The following is a 15,375-nucleotide window of genomic DNA, read 5'->3' as shown; positions in this document are numbered from 1 at the left end:
CAACGATTTGGGTCGACTTAGCCTCCAACACGTTATGCGAACGCGCGAGCGGTGAGCTTCATCAGGTCAAACGTCCCAAGCCAATGCTCGGTGGCGTAGCGGGCGGACTGCCACAGCCGAATGCCGCGGTCGGCGGCGGCGCTAGCGATCGATTCACACGAGGCGGTGGGGCGGCGAAAGGTGGATCCGACGACAGGGAGGTGCAACAGTGGCGGATTTGGTGGCAACGGAGTCACCGGAGAGGCATGTGGCGGGCACACGGCTACGTGAGGGGGGCGGTCGTAGTGGCGGACAGAGGGGCGAAGGAAGACAAGGAATTCGGTGGCAGCGCAGGAAGGAAAAGGACTGCGAGTGTGCGGCCGCGCAATGTTTTGAACACACGTGAATATGGTTTTGATTTTGCTGTAACATGTACTTTTGCAGCACAATGGTCTGTTTTTTAGGCTGCCTCAAAATGTGACTACATAAATTTGCATATGGGATAACTGTTGGAGCAAATTTGCATATGGGATAACTATTGGAGCCACGATTTTAGATATATACTCCCTCCGTTTCAAAATATAAGTCTTTCTAGAGATTCCAATAGGTGATTACATACGGAGCAAAATGAGTGAATCTACACTCTAAAATATGTCTACATACATCCGTATGTTGTAGTCCATTTGAAATGTCTAAAAAGACTTATATTTCAAAACGGAGGGAGTATAAAATGCCCCCGAAAAGAAACGGTTTTTTGGCCGTTGACCTCTTAGGGCTGCTGTCTAAGGTGAGCATTGAATATGGCCTTTTTTGCATCCCTAGACAAAGCACGGCGGTCCAGATTGCCGGAGCATCTGGGGTCAGGAGCCAAATCTGTTGGGGATCGTAGCAGAATTTTAAAATTTCCTACGCATCACCAAGATCCATCTACGGAGTATACTAGCAACGAGGGGAAAGGAGTGCATCTACATACCCTTTTAGATCGCGAGCGGAAGCGTTCCAATGAACGGGGTTGATGGAGTCGTACTCGCCGTGATCCAAATCACCGATGACCGAGTGCCGAACGGACGGCACCTCCGCGTTCAACACACGTACGGAGCAGCGACGTCTCCTCCTTCTTGATCCAGCAAGGGGGAAGGAGAGGTTGATGGAGATTCAGAAGCACGACGGCGTGGTGGTGGATGTAGCGGGATCTCGGCAGGGCTTCACCAAGCTTCTGCGAGAGGGAGAGGTGTTGCAGGGGAGGAGGGAGGCGCCAAAGGCTATAGTATTGCTGCCCTCCCTCCCCCCCTTCCCTCCCCCCTTTATATAGGCCCCCTGAGAGGGGGGCGCCGTCCAGGAATCCATCTATGGGGGGGCGGCCAAGGGGGGGAAACTTCCCCCCCAAGTCAAATGGGGTGCCCCCCCCACCCTAGGGTTTCCAACCCTAGGCGCAGGGGGAGGCCCATGGGGGGCGCCCCAGCCCACTAACGGCTGGTTCCCTTCCCACTTCAGCCCATGGGGCCCTCCGGGATAGGTGGCCCCACCCGGTGGACCCCCGGGACCCTTTCGGTGGTCCCGGTACAATACCGATAACCCCCGAAACTTTCCCGGTGGCCGAAACTGGATTTCCTATATATAATTCTTCACCTCCGGACCATTCCGGAACTCCTCGTGACGTCCGGGATCTCATCCGGGACTCCGAACAACTTTCGGGTTTCCGCATACTCATATCTCTACAACCCTAGCGTCACCGAACCTTAAGTGTGTAGACCCTACGGGTTCGGGAGACATGCAGACATGACCGAGACGCCTCTCCGGTCAATAACCAACAGCGGGATCTGGATACCCATGTTGGCTCCCACATGTTCCACGATGATCTCATCGGATGAACCACGATGTCGAGGATTCAATCAATCCCGTATACAATTCCCTTTGTCAATCGGTATGTTACTTGCCCGAGATTCGATCGTCGGTATCCCAGTACCTTGTTCAATCTCGTTACCGGCCAGTCTCTTTACTCGTATCGTAATGCATGATCCCGTGGCTAACTCCTTAGTCACATTTAGCTCATTATGATGATGCATTACCGAGTGGGCCCAGAGATATGTAATGCCCACGGTGCGGCTATGTCTCCCACGTGTCGAGGCACGACTTAGAGGCATAACCGCATAGTGGTTTTGTCGCAAGAAGGGTCATCTTCACACAATCCCATGTAATGAACAAGAATGGGATAAGGAGTTGGCTTACAATCGCCACTTCACACAATACTGTTGGGGAACGTAGTAATTTCAAAAAAATTCCTACGCACACGCAAGATCATGGTGATGCATAGCAACGAGAGGGGAGAGTGTTGTCCACGTACCCTCGTAGACCGATAGCGGAAGCGTTATCACAACGCGGTTGATGTAGTCGTACGTCTTCACGATCCGACCGATCAAGTACCGAACGTACGGCACCTCCGAGTTCTACACACGTTCAGCTCGATGACGTCCCTCGAACTCCGATCCAGCCGAGTGTTGAGGGAGAGTTTCGTCAGCACGACGGCGTGGTGACGATGATGATGTTCCACCGACGCAGGGCTTCGCCTAAGCTCCGCAACGGTATTATCGAGGTGTAATATGGTGGAGGGGGGCACCGCACACGGCTAAGAGATCTCAAGGATCAATTGTTGTGTCTCTGGGGTGCCCCCCTGCCCCCGTATATAAAGGAGCAAGGGGGAGGCAGCCGGCCACCGGGAGTAGGACTCCTCCTTTCCTTGTGGGAGTAGGAGAAGGGAAGGGGGAAGGAGAAAGAAGGAAGGGTGCCCCCCCTTCCCTAGTCCAATTCGGACCAGACCATGGGGAGGGGTGCGGCCACCTTTTGAGGCCTTTCTCTCCTTTCCCGTATGGCCCATTAAGGCCCAATACGAATTCCCGTAACTCTCCGGTACTCCGAAAAATACCCAAATCACTCCGAACCTTTCCGAAGTCCGAATATAGTAGTCCAATATATCGATTTTTACGTCTCGACCATTTCGAGACTCCTCGTCATATCCCCGATCTCATCCGGGACTCCGAACTCCTTCGGTACATCAAAACTCAATAAAACTGTCATCGTAACGTTAAGCGTGCGGACCCTACGGGTTCGAGAACTATGTAGACATGACCGAGACACGTCTCCGGTCAATAACCAATAGCGGGACCTGGATGCCCATATTGGCTCCCACATATTCTACGAATATCTTTATCGGTCAGACCGCATAACAACATACGTTGTTCCCTTTGTCACCGGTATGTTACTTGCCCGAGATTTGATCGTCGGTATCTCGATACCTAGTTCAATCTCGTTACCCGCAAGTCTCTTTACTCGTTCCGTAATACATCATCCCGCAACTAACTCATTAGTCACAATGCTTGCAAGGCTTATAGTGATGTGCATTACCGAGTGGGCCCAGAGATACCTCTCCGACAATTGGAGTGACAAATCCTAATCTCGAAATACGCCAACCCAACAAGTACCTTTGGAGACACCTGTAGAGCACCTTTATAATCACCCATTTACGTTGTGATGTTTGGTAGCACACAAAGTGTTCCTCCGGTAAACGGGAGTTGCATAATCTCATAGTCATAGGAACATGTATAAGTCATGAAGAAAGCAATAGCAACACACTAAACGATCGAGTGCTAAGCTAACGGAATGGGTCAAGTCAATCACGTCATTCTCCTAATGAGGTGATCTCGTTAATCAAATGACAACTTATGTCTATGGCTAGGAAACATATCCATCTTTGATTAACGAGCTAGTCAAGTAGAGGCATACTAGTGACACTCTGTTTGTCTATATATTCACACATGTATTATGTTTCCGGTTAATACAATTCTAGCATGAATAATAAACATTTATCATGATACAAGGAAATAAATAATACTTTATTATTGCCTTTAGGGCATATTTCCTTCAGTCTCCCACTTGCACTAGAGTCAACGATGAGGACATGACTACCTTGGATACGACCAAAAATATTGCATACATGCATATTTGTCAGGTGATTTCTAGTGCAAACTATTCAATAATCTATTTATGTTATCCAGAACAAAAATACTTCACACACTTTTGTGTTTTGTCTAATTGCAGGTGTATGGGACATTTGTACAATCCACATATGAAGATAAGGCAAAAGGAGAAGTTTAGGTTCTGTTCAAAAAGTCCTCTCACGTCACTTTTGGGCCAAGAGAAGATAGAGTCCAAGTCTCTCACGTTCTGGATTCAGATTCGGACTGCACAGACATACCTGACTCAAAACGCCAACAACTTTTTCATACGGACTCCGAATTGGGTGATTCTTTTTTGTTGGAAACTAGATTTCGTGCTCTTTCCAACCCAATTGGATTCACCTTTAAATTCGTCCGGAGCATTGAGTTATGGTCGAAACAATCTGACGTTGCACCAGAATCCGAGTCAAACTACAAGTCCAAAGGTGTTGCGTCACCTCCACTTGGGCCCATGAGCCTTGTACGACCTAGGGTTGGTTTTAGGCTGCCTTGGGACGTCCTCCCACCTCCTTGGCCGCCACCCCTTGCTCCTATATAAGTAGATCCATCTAGTAGCTTTTTCCTTGAAATTTGTTTAGTTAAAAGTTAGCCATTGCAACTTCGTGTACTTCGTTTGTGTCCAACGACCAGACCAAGACCGCTTACGGATTCCCACCACTATCAATACTTCATATATATTCGCAATATTCAGATTGCATTATCATATTCTTGCTCGTTCTTCGATTGCTTGCAGGAATAGACCTTCGTGGTCAGGCTGATCGTGCTTCCGGCATCGTCAGTAACCTCAGGAGATTGGTTTAGCGATTGATAAGGCGCAACGTCGTGCACGTTTGTAGTCAGATCGTCAAAGTCGTCTCCACCAAATCGATAGTTATCATCTCATCGAAAGATCGGGACACCCTCGCCTCTATCAAGTGGTATCAGTTTTCAGGTTGCTCGGTGAGAATTTCCAGTTTCCCCTAGATTAGATTTATTTTCTTACCTATTGTCCAAGAAAAAGCCACAAAAAAGTTAGATCTATTCATCCTTTTGTCCAAGCCAGTCTGAGCCTTTGCAATTTTCTATTCATTGTTTGCATTATTGAATTATCGGTTGCATCATCGTGTCGAGTTGCTGGTCTTAGGGTCTAGTTCGTTTAGAGTTTCGAGTTCTGTTCACATTAGTCACGTCGCCGCTGCATCGTTATCCCTTCTGCTGTCCACCACACCATCCATCAAATTCCACCATGTGCTACCCATAGTTCATTGTCACAATCATAGTTGAGGTCGTTCACATCTTCGCTTGATCCAATCTGCATCTTATCTAGTTTGTCTTGGAAAGAGGGAGAGAAAAAAAGACAGAGAAAAAAAAGAAAAAGAAGTCAGAAAAAAAAGAGAAAGAAAAAAAAGTGTGAGGAAAAAAAGAGAGAAGAAAAAAAACAAAATTCGGATCTATCTAGACTCAATCTCGTAGTTGAATTCGGATTGGAATATGTTTTGTGCACTGTTTAGTAAAACAGGCATACCTTCCTCATACGAAGTCCGTTTTGACTCTGCGAGTACTCAAATGAAAGCTAGCGACGAGCCGCATCTAAATAGTTGCAGAGACTAGTTCAATATTTGACACCTCAAAATCGTCTTGTAAATAGGTCTTTTTGCCCTCCGAAGTTCGCGGACACAGCTTATTCCAGTTTTTCAAGCCAGTTTCAGAATTCTTTCACTCCTCATATCAACTCGGAATTGAGTGATTCTTTTTGCATTGGAAAGCTTGAGTTAGTAGCATTCTTTGAAAAAAAAATCAGAAAATTGGCACAAACTTTTCAAGAGGAAAGTTGGAGAGAGTTGTTGTATATCCTGCTTGGCAGTTGTTTTTCATCATTATCTTTACTGCCGTTGTGATCTTCACTTATATCTTGCTGTCCAGAGCTACTTAGTATCCTTCATTGATGCTAGTTGTGCTACGCCGTGACCTCATTAGTGTTCTAGGCTCGCGTCTCTAGTCCGGTCTAGCCTAGGACCAGCACAGTACCGTCGTTGAGCGTTTATTCAACATTGCATCTCTGAATTGATTATTGCTAATATTTTGCTACCATATATAGCCAACCCAGCTCCACATATTTCTACACTGTGTATACGTACGTTCCCCTGGCAATCGCTTTACTCAATCTTTGGAGTTATTTGACACCGTTGGTTGCCTGTCACCACCTGCTGCTTGGTAAGAACTTGTAAGATATTGATATTTTCTTTACTGTGAGCGCTTTACCACCACATCCTAGTAGTTCATAGGAACATTATTCTTGAATTTTGTTTCTTGTTTCTACTAATCATGATAGGATCTAGAGTCAATTCATGGGGTTTGTCGATCGTGGGAGATGTGCCATCACCTATGCAAATACCACAACCGTCACGAGAGGTGCACAAACATCCAAATGCACATGATCAGGTTAATGTTTCTATACCACCATTTAATGGCCGTTTTAGACCTGCTTTATATATTGAATGGGAGTTTGACCTAAATAATATATTTGCTTCCAATAATTTTGATGTACGTAAAAAAGTTAAGGTTGCGGTTGGTTCTTTCACTGGTTATGCTGTAGTTTGGTGGAGTGAATATTGTCGGTTACACCCTAATGATATACCTACTACTTGGGATGATTTGAAACTTGCCATGCGACATACATTCGTTCCCGCTTATTATACTCGTGACATGATTACAAAGTTGCAACATTTAAAACAAGGTAGTGACACCGTTACGAAATATTATGATACTTTACAAACTACCTTGCTGCATTCCTCTTTAGAAGAAAGTGAAGAAGATTTTATGGATAGATTTTGGGGAGGATTAAATCATGACATTCAGGAGATACTAATACATGAAGAGTGTTATCCTATGGACCATTTGTTTCATCTTGCTTGCAAAGCTGAACAGGAAATAAAACGACGTGTTGCGCACAAGGAGAACAAGCGCGAGATGCACATTCCAAGAGTTGATATGGTTGTCCCTTCAACTACTAAGCATACTATGACAACCACATCCGTTGTTGTGAGGACTACATCACCTCCACCATGTGACACATCATCACCGAGAGTGCCTACCTCATCTGAGTTAATCATAAGAGGTAATGACAAAGGTACTAATCTTCCACTTCCACATGAGTATGATGAATGTCTTGTCAATTTAAGTGCACCATGCGGTGAGCTACCCACTACTTTGATCACACCAGCTACCTTAGAGGACTATGTTGATGATTTGACTTTGCCATGTGATCAAACAATTTTGAGTGAGCCCATTGAATTAACTATCGATGCAAAAGAATCAAGTGAATCAGGGAATAAATCAGATTTGGATCAAATATGTTTGAAAATAATTGTGCCAATGTTTAATCATTTTGATATGACCTCTAATCTTGGTGATGGTTCATCAATGTTGGGATGGTTTAATGATGAATATTGTCAATCTTTTCATATGAATAAGAGCTTCACTTATATGTGCAAACTGAGTTGCAATACTTTCATGCCTTCTACTTCTTGTGATAATATTTTGGCTTTATATTTTATTAACTATGAAAGTTACTCATGTATACATGTGTCATATGTGCAAAATCCACGGGAAGTAAAAATGGATGACATATACATATACAACATGTACACCTTGTCTCTTTTGTTAGCCACATTTCAGATTAAGCAACGCCGAGGACGGCTTTGTTTTCAAGAAGGGGAGGATGATGAGGACATGACTACCTTGGATACGACCAAAAATATTGCATACATGCATATTTGTCAGGTGATTTCTAGTGCAAACTATTCAATAATCTATTTATGTTATCCAGAACAAAAATACTTCACACACTTTTGTGTTTTGTCTAATTGCAGGTGTATGGGACATTTGTACAATCCACATATGAAGATAAGGCAAAAGGAGAAGTTTAGGTTCTGTTCAAAAAGTCCTCTCATGTCACTTTTGGGCCAAGAGAAGATAGAGTCCAAGTCTCTCACGTTCTGGATTCAGATTCGGACTGCACAGACATACCTGACTCAAAACGCCAACAACTTTTTCATACAGACTCCGAATTGGGTGATTCTTTTTTGTTGGAAACTAGATTTCGTGCTCTTTCCAACCCAATTGGATTCACCTTTAAATTCGTCCGGAGCATTGAGTTATGGTCGAAACAATCTGACGTTGCACCAGAATCCGAGTCAAACTACAAGTCCAAAGGTGTTGCGTCACCTCCACTTGGGCCCATGAGCCTTGTACGACCTAGGGTTGGTTTTAGGCTGCCTTGGGACGTCCTCCCACCTCCTTGGCCGCCACCCCTTGCTCCTATATAAGTAGATCCATCTAGTAGCTTTTTCCTTGGAATTTGTTTAGTTAAAAGTTAGCCATTGCAACTTCGTGTACTTCGTTTGTGTCCAACGACCAGACCAAGACCGCTTACGGATTCCCACCACTATCAATACTTCATATATATTCGCAATATTCAGATTGCATTATCATATTCTTGCTCGTTCTTCGATTGCTTGCAGGAATAGACCTTCGTGGTCAGGCTGATCGTGCTTCCGGCATCGTCAGTAACCTCAGGAGATTGGTTTAGCGATTGATAAGGCGCAACGTCGTGCACGTTTGTAGTCGGATCGTCAAAGTCGTCTCCACCAAATCGATAGTTATCATCTCATCGAAAGATCGGGACACCCTCGCCTCTATCAGTCAATAATCTAGATTACACAGTAATGATTCTTACACCCATGGAGCCTTGGTGCTGATCATGTTTTGCTCGTGGAAGAGGCTTAGTCAACGGGTCTGCAACATTCAGATCCGTATGTATCTTGCAAATTTCTATGTCTCCCACCTGGACTAAATCCCGGATGGAATTGAAGCGTCTTTTGATGTGCTTGGTTCTCTTGTGAAATCTGGATTCCTTTGCCAAGGCAATTGCACCAGTATTGTCACAAAAGATTTTCATAGGACCCGATGCACTAGGTATGACACCTAGATCGGATATGAACTCCTCCATCCAGACTCCTTCATTTGCTGCTTCCGAAGCAGCTATGTACTCCGCTTTACATGTAGATCCCGCCACGACGTTTTGTTTAGAACTGCACCACCTGACAGCTCCACCGTTCAATGTAAATACGTATCCGGTTTGCGATTTAGAATCGTCCGGATCAGTGTCAAAGCTTGCATCAACGTAACCATTTACGATGAGCTCTTTGTCACCTCCATATACGAGAAACATATCCTTAGTCCTTTTCAGGTATTTCAGGATGTTCTTGACCGTTGTCCAGTGATCCACTCCTGGATTACTTTGGTACCTTCCTGCTAGACTTATAGCAGGGCATACATCAGGTCTGGTACACAGCATTGCATGCATGATAGAGCCTATGGCTGAAGCATAGGGAACATCTTTCATCTTCTCTCTATCTTCTGCAGTGGTCGGGCATTGAGTCTTACTCAACTTCACACCTTGCAACACAGGCAAGAATCCTTTCTTTGCTTGATCCATTTTGAACTTCTTCAAAACTTTGTCAAGGTATGTGCTTTGTGAAAGTCCAATTAAGCGTCTTGATCTATCTCTATAGATCTTGATGCCCAATATATACGCAGCTTCACCGAGGTCTTTCATTGAAAAACTCTTATTCAAGTATCCCTTTATGCTATCCAGAAATTCTATATCATTTCCAATCAGTAATATGTCATCCACATATAATATCAGAAATGCTACAGAGCTCCCACTCACTTTCTTGTAAATACAGGCTTCTCCAAAAGTCTGTATAAAACCAAATGCTTTGATCACACTATCAAAGCGTTTATTCCAACTCCGAGAGGCTTGCACCAGTCCATAAATGGATCGCTGGAGCTTGCACACTTTGTTAGCTCCCTTTGGATCGACAAAACCTTCTGGTTGCATCATATACAACTCTTCTTCCAGAAATCCATTCAGGAATGCAGTTTTGACATCCATTTGCCAAATTTCATAATCATAAAATGCGGCAATTGCTAACATGATTCAGACAGACTTAAGCATCGCTACGGGTGAGAAGGTCTCATCGTAGTCAATCCCTTGAACTTGTCGAAAACCTTTCGCAACAAGTCGAGCTTTATAGACAGTAACATTACCATCAGCGTCAGTCTTCTTCTCGAAGATCCATTTATTTTCAATGGCTTGCCGATCATTGGGCAAGTCAACCAAAGTCCATACTTTGTTCTCATACATGGATCCCATCTCAGATTTCATGGCCTCAAGCCATTTTGAGGAATCTGGGCTCACCATCGCTTCTTCATAGTTCGTAGGTTCGTCATGGTCTAGTAACATAACTTCCAGAACAGGATTACCGTACCACTCTGGTGCGGATCTTACTCTGGTTGATCTACAAGGTTCAGTAATAACTTGATCTGAAGTTTCATGATCATCATCATTAACTTCCTCACTAATTGGTGTAGGTGTCTCAGAAACTGGTTTCTGTGATGAACTACTTTCCAATAAGGGAGCAGGTATAGTTACCTCATCAAGTTCTACTTTCCTCCCACTCACTTCTTTCGAGAGAAACTCCTTCTCTAGAAAATTTCCGAATTTAGCAACAAAAGTTTTTTGCCTTCGGATCTGTGATAGAAGGTATACCCAACAGTCTCCTTTGGGTATCCTATGAAGACACATTTCTCCGATTTGGGTTTGAGTTTATCAGGATGAAACTTTTTCACATAAGCATCGCAACCCCAAACTTTAAGAAACGACAACTTTGGTTTCTTGCCAAACCACAGTTCATAAGGCGTCGTCTCAACGGATTTTGATGGTGCCCTATTTAACGTGAATGTAGCTGTCTCTAATGCATAACCTCAAAACGATAGTGGTAGATCGGTAAGAGACATCATATATTGCACCATATCAAATAAAGTACGGTTACGATGTTCGGACACACCATTACACCGTGGTGTTCCAGGTGGCGTGAGTAGTGAAACTATTTCACATTGTTTTAACTGAAGGCCAAACTCGTAACTCAAATACTCTTCTCTACGATCAGATCATAGAAACTTTATTTTCTTGTCACGATGATTTTCCACTTCACTCTGAAATTCTTTGAACTTTTCAAATGTTTCAGACTTATGTTTCATCAAGTAGATATACCCATATCTGCTCAAATAATCTGTGAAGGTGAGAAAATAACGATATCCGCCACGAGCCTCAATATTCATTGGACCACATACATCTGTATGTATGACTTCCAACAAATCTGTTGCTCTCTCCATAGTTCCGGAGAACGGCGTTTTAGTCATCTTGCCCATGAGGCATGGTTCGCAAGCATCAAGTGATTCATAATCAATTGATTCCAAAATCCCATCAGTATGGAGTTTCTTCATGCGCTTTACACCAATATGACCTAAGCGGAAGTGCCACAAATAAGTTGCACTATCATTATTAACTTTGCATCTTTTGGCTTCAATATTATGAATATGTGTATCATTACGATCGAAATCCAACAAACCATTTTCGTTGGTGTGTATGACCATAAAAGGTTTTTATTCATGTAAACAGAACAACAATTGTTCTCTAACTTAAATGAATAACCGTATTGCAATAAACATGATCCGATCGGAAAAAGTCAACGCTACAGTACCACCAGATCCGATCAAGTCAACGCTACAGTACCACCAGATCCGATCAGGGGAGCTCGCCGGTGGAGACGCTCGAGCTCGCCGTGGGAGAGGAGAGGGAGGAGGCCGGAGGGGCGCCGGAGGGAGGCCGGAGGAGAAGAAGGTGGGGCGGCGCCAGCGGAGGGAGGCGGCGCCGGTGGAGGGAGGCGGCGCCGGCGGCACACGGCGGCGGGGAACCGCGGTGCGGCGGCGGGGAAGGGCGAGGCGGCGATGGCAGTCGGGCGACGGAGGCGCGCGGGGGCGCGTGGGCCCGCGGGCCGGCGGCGGGCCTGGCGGGCTGCGGCGGCGGCGCGGGGACGCTGCCACGTGGCGGCTCCTCACTGGTGCGGACGCGGCGGCGCGATGTGTCTGGCGGGGTACGGACGCGTCCGGTGGCGCGGAGGGATTTTTCTAGGGTTTGGACCGCGGTTGTTTTCGGGAGAGATGCATTTAAATAGGTAGAGGGAGCTAGGAGGCTCCAAATGAGGTGCGGTTTTCGCCCACACGATCGTGATCGAACGACCTAGAGCATGGAAGAGAGTTTGGTGGGTTTTGGGCTGGTTTTGAGGGGGGGTTTTGCTGGACACTCAAATGGACTTTGCGGATGCCCGGTTAACCGTTGGAGTACCAAACGACCTCCAAATGGAACGAAACTTGACCGGTGGTCTCCGGGTGGTGTAATAAGGCCACTTGACAAGCCTCGGTCCATTCCAAGAATGTTTGAAACCCGCTCACGAAAGAAAACAAGAGGGGTGCACCGGAGGAGATAGGAGCGCCGGATTGCAAAACGGACAACGGGGAAAATGCTCGGATGCATGAGACGAACACGTATGCAAATGCAATGCACATGATGACATGATATGAAATGCATGACATGAACAAAAGCAAAACGAAAGACAAAACCCGACCACGGAGGGAATATCATAACACATGGCCGAAAATGGCAAGAGTCGGAGTTACAAATAAGGCAAGTTACATACGGGGTGTTACAAGATACCTCTCCGTCATACGGAGTGACAAATCTCAGTCTCGATCCGTGCCAACCCAACAGACACTTTCGGAGATACCCGTAGTGTACCTTTATAGTCACCCAGTTACGTTGTGACATTTGGCACACCCAAAGTACTCCTACGGTATCCGGGAGTTGCACGATCTCATGGTCTAAGGAGAAGATACTTGACATTGGAAAAGCTCTAGCAAACGAACTACACGATCTTTGAGCTATGCTTAGGATTGGGTCTTGTCCATCACATCATTCTCCTAATGATGTGATCCCATTATCAATGACATCCAATGTTCATAGTCAGGAAACCATGACTATCTGTTGATCAACGAGCTAGTCAACTAGAGGCTCACTAGGGACATGTTGTGGTCTATGTATTCACACATGCATTACGATTTCCGGATAACACAATTATAGCATGAACAATAGACAATTACCATGAACAAAGAAATATAATAATAACCATTTATTATTGCCTCTAGGGCATATTTCCAACAGTCTCCCACTTGCACTAGAGTCAATAATCTAGTTACATTGTGATGAATCGAACACCCATTGCGTCCTGGTGTTGATCATGTTTTGCTCTAGGGAGAGGTTTAGTCAACGGATCTGCTACATTCAGGTCCGTATGTACTTTACAAATATCTATGTCTCCATTTTGAACACTTTCACTAATGGAGTTGAAGCGACGCTTGATATGCCTGGTCTTCCTGTGAAACCTGGGCTCCTTCTCAAGGGCAATAGCTCCAGTGTTGTCACAGAAGAGAGTCATCGGGCCCGACGCATTGGGAATCACCCCTAGGTCGGTAATGAACTCCTTCATCCAGACTGCTTCCTGTGCTGCCTCCGAGGCCGCCATGTACTCCGCTTCACATGTAGATCCCGCCACAACGCTTTGCTTGCAACTGCACCAGCTTACTGCTCCTCCATTCAAAATATACACGTATCCGGTTTGTGACTTCGAGTCATCCAGATCTGTGTCGAAGCTAGCGTCGACGTAACCCTTTACGATGAGCTCTTCGTCACCTCCATAAACGAGAAACATATCCTTAGTCCTCTTCAGGTACTTCAGGATATTCTTGACCGCTGTCCAGTGTTCCATGCCGGGATTACTTTGGTACCTTCCTACCAAACTTACGGCAAGGTTTACATCAGGTCTGGTACACAGCATGGCATACATAATAGACCCTATGGCCGAGGCATAGGGGATGACACTCATCTTTTCTCTATCTTCTACCGTGGTCGGGCATTGAGCCGTGCTCAATTGCACACCTTGCAATACAGGCAAGAACCCCTTCTTGGACTGATCCATATTGAACTTCTTCAATATCTTGTCAAGGTACGTACTCTGTGAAAGACCAATGAGGCGTCTTGATCTATCTCTATAGATCTTGATGCCTAATATATAAGCAGCTTCTCCAAGGTCCTTCATTGAAAAACACTTATTCAAATAGGCCTTTATACTTTCCAAGAATTCTATATCATTTCCCATCAATAGTATGTCATCCACATACAATAAGAGAAATGCTACAGAGCTCCCACTCACTTTCTTGTAAACACAGGCTTCTCCATAAGTCTGTGTAAACCCAAACGCTTTGATCATCTCATCAAAGCGAATGTTCCAACTCCGAGATGCTTGCACCAGCCCATAGATTGAGCGCTGGAGCTTGCATACTTTGTTAGCATTCTTAGGATCGACAAAACCTTCCGGCTGCATCATATACAATTCTTCCTTAAGGAAGCCGTTAAGGAATGCTGTTTTGACGTCCATCTGCCATATCTCATAATCATAGTATGCGGCAATTGCTAACATGATTCGGACGGACTTCAGCTTCGCTACGGGTGAGAAAGTCTCATCGTAGTCAACCCCTTGAACTTGTCGATAACCCTTAGCGACAAGTCGAGCCTTATAGATGGTCACATTACCATCCGCGTCTGTCTTCTTCTTAAAGATCCATTTGTTTTCTATGGCTCGCCGATCATCGGGCAAGTCAGTCAAAGTCCATACTTCGTTTTCATACATGGATCCTATCTCGGATTTCATGGCTTCTAGCCATTTGTCGGAATCCGGGCCCGCCATCGCTTCTTCATAGTTCGAAGGTTCACCGTTGTCTAACAACATGATTTCCAGGACAGGGTTGCCGTACCACTCTGGTGCGGAACGTGTCCTTGTGGACCTACGAAGTTCAGCAGTAACTTGATCCGAAGCTTCATGATCATCATCATTAACTTCCTCCCCAGTCGGTGTAGGCACCACAGGAACATCTTCCCGCGCTGCGCTACTTTCCGGTACGGAAGGGGTGACTATCACCTCATCAAGTTCCACTTTCCACCCACTTACTTCCTTCGAGAGAAACTCTTTCTCCAGAAAGGACCCGTTCTTGCAACGAAGATCTTGCCTTCGGATCTGAGGTAGAAGGTATACCCAATAGTTTCCTTAGGGTATCCTATGAAGACGCATTTCTCCGACTTGGGTTCGAGCTTTTCAGGTTGAAGTTTCTTGACATAAGCATCGCATCCCCAAACTTTTAGAAACGACAGCTTAGGTTTCTTCCCAAACCGTAATTCATACGGTGTCGTCTCAACGGATTTCGACGGAGCCCTATTTAAAGTGAATGCGTCAGTCTCTAAAGAATAGCCCCAAAATGAGAGCGGTAAATCGGTAAGAGACATCATAGATCGCACCATATCCAATAGAGTGCGATTATGACGTTCGGATACACCGTTTCGCTGAGGTGTTCCAGGCGGCGTGAGTTGTGAAACGATTCCACATTT

This window comes from Triticum aestivum, chromosome 6D (assembly GCF_018294505.1).
Source record: "Triticum aestivum cultivar Chinese Spring chromosome 6D, IWGSC CS RefSeq v2.1, whole genome shotgun sequence".
NCBI classification, from domain to species: Eukaryota; Viridiplantae; Streptophyta; class Magnoliopsida; order Poales; family Poaceae; genus Triticum; species Triticum aestivum.
Note: the sequence above shows the minus strand (reverse complement) of the source record.